The 4763-nt window shown below is 38.8% G+C and overlaps 1 non-coding gene across 1 annotated transcript; it reads right to left on the bottom strand.

Moving 5' to 3' along the window:
- Positions 1-3477: 3477 nt before the first annotated feature.
- On the bottom strand, positions 3478-3584 carry LOC127133913 (small nucleolar RNA R71). The gene has a single exon (XR_007807712.1). It is a non-coding gene; the product is annotated as a small nucleolar RNA R71 (small nucleolar RNA).
- Between the last annotated feature and the right edge of the window lie 1179 nt (positions 3585-4763).

Genomic DNA, 4763 nt, shown 5'->3' with positions numbered 1-4763 from the left:
CTATGCAATGTATCATGATATGCTATGACCTAAATGAGATGGTATGTACAATGATAGGTGCAAATTTGAGGTGCTACAATTAGTAGAAGTTTTATCTTCACTAGGATCATACCCAATTCCTCTTCTATTGTTCTGACTGACCCCATAAATCATGGATGCCATTCTGCTCCTTTCTATCCCATTTTTCAGAAACTTTTGAAAAGATTTTTCATATTTATAAATTATTGTGTTTGAAGTCTGTGGAGCTTGAGATAGCGCTTCTTCAAGTTTTGAGCAATTTTTCTTTGTTGCATCTCTTTGTAATGTCAAAGATCTATTTTCATCTTTTAGTTCTAAAATTGTTATCTCAAGTTTGCCACATTCTTCTAATGTTTCTTCAAGAACACCTTTTATAGCTTTAAATTTTTGTTTGAGTTTCTGATATGAGCTTAGAGTTTCAGACAGACATGATTCTAGGTCAGATCGAGAGAGTTCAGAAGATACCTCTTCTGATTCAGATTCTTCATCTGAAGTGTTCTTGGATGTGGTAGCCATGAGTGCCACATTAGCCTGTTCATCAGAGTCTGATTCTGATGAGTCAGATTCGCTGTCATCCCAGGTAGCCATCAGTCCCTTTTTGGTTATGAGGGAATTTTTCTTGAAGTTCTCTTTTCTGGAATTGTCTTTCTTTAACTAGGGACATTCGTTTCTGTAGTGACCTGTTTCTTTACATTCATAACACGTAACATCTTTGTTAGATTTACCTTTTGAGGTTGATTCTGATCGGCCCCCTCTGGGTCTTGGTCTCCTGAAGTTATTATTCCTCTTTCTCCAGAGTTGTTTTACTCTTCTGGTCATAAGGGATGATTCTTCCTCATCGTCAGAATCTTCCTGTTCATAGTCATCACCGTCTTCTGTTTCGGCCTGGAAGGCTTTGTTTCTGTCAGACTTGCGCCTTTCAGATATGGACTTTAATGCTACAGACTTGATCTTCTTCTGAGGCTCATCTTCCTCCAGTTCTATCTCATGACTTCTGAGTGAACTGACAAGCTCTTCAAGGCTGATGTTGTTCAGATCCTTTGATAGCTTTAAGGCTGTAACCATGGTCCTCCACTTCTTTGGCAAGCTTCTAACTATCTTTTTGACATGGTCTGCAGTTGTGTAACCTTTGTCTAGCACTTTGAGACCTGCAATAAGAGTTTGGAATCTAGAAAACATTACCTCTACAGCTTCATCATCCTCCATTTTGAAGGCTTCATATTTCTGGATTAGAGCCAGAGCCTTTGTTTCTTTGACCTGAGAGTTTCCTTCATGAGTCATCTGATAACACTGAAATTTACCGTATTTTCGACTCCGATTTCACATGCATTCTAGTTGTTTTATTGTTATTTTGTTGTGTTATTGCTATGTTTTCCTTTGTTTTCAGGTTTTCACTTTAATCAGAGCCCCGATCGAGAAAAGGAGCGAAAAAGAGCCAAAAACCCTAAGATTCAGCATTTTGCACTTGTGGCCTACCCCATGGTTGGCGCCATAGACCCTGCCATGACGTGTCCAAGCTCAACTTCCCTCAACTGCCACGCTCCCCACTACTTCCACTAAGGCGCCTCAAAATGGCCTTGTGGCGGGCGCCACAAGAGGAAAAAAGTTTCCCTCCCATTTTCAAGTTGAAGGGCATCCTTGTCATTTCCATCTTTTTACTTGCTTATAAATAGAAACTCAAAATCACTTTTACAATCATCCAAACTTAGAACAGAGGCAAACTCAGAGCAACTTTGTTTCACTTAGGCATATATTCAGTATTTTAAAGTGGTAATCGCTTCGCATTGGAGTGTTACCACAATTGTGTAATAGAGTCTGTGATAGAGTCTGTAATCGAGTTTGGAGCACTTTGGAAGGAAGTTAATCCTTCCGCCATTTTCATTTCCGCTTTGCAATTTACTCAACCCTCCGATTGGAGCAGGTTTTTATTACTTGTCTTTATCTTATTTATTTTCCCGCACTCGCTTTACTTTTATTTATTTCTCCGCACTCGCTTTACTTTTATTTATTTCCTCGCACTCGCTTTAAATTATTTATTTCCTGCACTCGTACTACTTTTATTTATTTCCTCGCACTCGCACTACTTTTATTTAAATTAATGCACTTTTACTTTACCATGTCTAACTAAATTTATAAGGTTAGAATGTAAGGATCATAATTGAACCGATAATCTGTACAATTGTTCGTAGAAGCACTTAATGGCTATTTTAACTTTCAACTTAAGTTTTCCCGCACTTCAATTCCGTTGGGTAAGATCGAAAGCCGTACAACGTCTATTTAAACTTAATTGTTTTTAACTATTTCAAAAACAGCGAAAGCGCTTTGTTTAGTTCATTAGGAGTTTTTAATTTAAGAAGAAAAGAGATTTTAAAACTATCTTCGGACGCGTTTATAAGTTTAGAGTCTGGTTCATGAGAACCTCTTTTGGTTAAGAAATCCAGGTTATAATACTTTTCAACTTAGTCAAGACACTATATTTCTTAAAAATAGGTTTACTACTCTAACGCAATGCGCGCCTTTTTATAAGTGACAATAAGAGGGTTTGATTAGGGAGTACAACTCGGTTCTGAATACGCGAAAGCGACAGTTCCCATTAAATTAGTTCTTTTCAAAGTAGGAAACATTGCCCATAAGTAGTTCTATTAGCAAGTACTTGGATTATTAATTGATTATGTGAATTACATTCGACCCTGTCCTTATTAATTAAACTTTATTCAATACTTTACTTTTCATTGCACACTCTAAAAACACCTATTTTGATTGCCTTTGATAAACACGATAACAATAGATAACGATAGATTGACACTTGGTCTCTGTGGATTCGACAATCTTTTATATTACTCTGACGCGTTCGTATACTTGCGAAAAACACCGCATCAAGTTTTTGACGCCGTTGCCGGGGACCAATTTCGTCAAATTTCATTTTCCTATTGTTATATCGTTTAGACTTAGGTTATTTCCCGCCGGTCAATGCGAAGAACTCGCAGCACCGGAAGTTTAAGCATAGTATACCCTCTGGCGGAACCTGAACGTTACGCTCGTGCACGTTTATTCTTTCATAGAATTAAGAGAGCTATGGTCGAAGATCAAAACCAAAGACCTTTTAAAGATTTCGCTCATCCATCTAACGAAGAACCTAGTTCTAGTATAGTAAATCCAACCATCCCAGCTAATAATTTTGAACTTAAACCATCCCTATTGCAACTAGTGCAACAGAGACAATTCCCAGGTCTCGCTACTGAGACCCCAAACCAACATTTAAAAATATTTCTTCAATTAGAAGACACTTTTAAAACCAATGGAGCTTCTCCTGAGGCAATACGTTTAAGATTATTCCCTTTTTCCCTCAGAGATAAAGCCCTATCATGGTTAGATTCCCTTCCACCCAATTCCATTACGACTTGGGATAACCTTAGAAGAGTTTTTCTTGCTAGATATTTTCCCCCGAGTAAGACCGTCGTTCTTTGAAACCATATAACTAGATTTACCCAAAACCAATGAGAATCGATGTTCGAAGCTTGGGAGAGATATAAAGAGTTGTTACGAGCATGCCCACATCATGGTTTAGAAAATTAGTTAATCATTCAAACCTTCTATAATGGACTTCACTATAACACCAAGACGACCATCGACGTTGCCCATCCTGAAGCTAGTGCCCTCATTGAAGATATGGCTCAAAACCATCAATCATGGGGAGTCGAGCGAGCGACAGTTGAGAAGAAGGAAGCCCAAGGAGGAGTGCATGAACTAAGATCTATAGACATGATGCAAGCTAAAATGGACGCATTAGCCCTTAAGGTCGAGCATATGTGCATAAACTCGAATACTGTAGCCGCAGTTTCGTCGGATTTGAGATATGTGGAACCAAAGGACACCAATCTGCAGAATGTAGCCTATTAAACGAAACCCAATATGAGCAAGTGAACTACACTCAAGGGAACCCATACTCGAATACCTATAACCCTGGATGGAGGAATCATCCGAACTTCTCCTATAAAAACAATAACCTTATCCAAAATAATGCACCTCCGAGACCTAGTTATCAAGCCCCTAGATCAAATCAACCTATGCAACCTGTACCACCAAAGCCGAGCCTTGAGAAAATTATGGAAAATTTTATTACCGCTCAAACCCAACAAAACAAGGAGTTCATAAACCAAAACATTCATGTTAACGAATTGATTACTCAGTTAGGGACCAAGGTTGACCAAATAGTTACTCATACTAAGATGCTTGAAACCCAGATCTCTCAGGTAGCTTTAAACCAAGCCCCTCAGACTACACCTGGAGGACAATTCCCTGGACAACCTCAACAAAATCCGAGAGGACAAGCCAATGCCATTACCCTACGAAGTGGGAACGCTTATGATGAGCCACCAAACCCTAGATTGAGTGAACCCGAAACTTCTAAGGAATGTACCAAACCCACGGACGAAGTAAAGGAACCAGAGGAATCTGAAAACCAGGAAGGTCGAGAAAAAGGAGAAGAACCTAAAGATAAAACTTACGTACCACCCCCTGCCATATAAACCACCTATACCATATCCGCAAAGACTCAAACAAACCCAGATCAATAAACAGTATCAAAAATTTATTAAAGTTATAGAAAAACTTCATGTAGAAATCCCTTTCACAGAAGCCATCACCCAAATACCCTCTTATGCAAAGTTTCTCAAAGACATCCTTACCAACAAACGTAGACTTGACGATCCGAAGCCTTTGGAATGTAATGCTATTTCTGAGGA

Source organism: Lathyrus oleraceus, chromosome 3 (genome assembly GCF_024323335.1).
Source record: "Lathyrus oleraceus cultivar Zhongwan6 chromosome 3, CAAS_Psat_ZW6_1.0, whole genome shotgun sequence".
NCBI lineage: Eukaryota > Viridiplantae > Streptophyta > Magnoliopsida > Fabales > Fabaceae > Lathyrus > Lathyrus oleraceus.
Note: the sequence above shows the minus strand (reverse complement) of the source record. Positions and strands in the feature narration are given on the sequence as shown.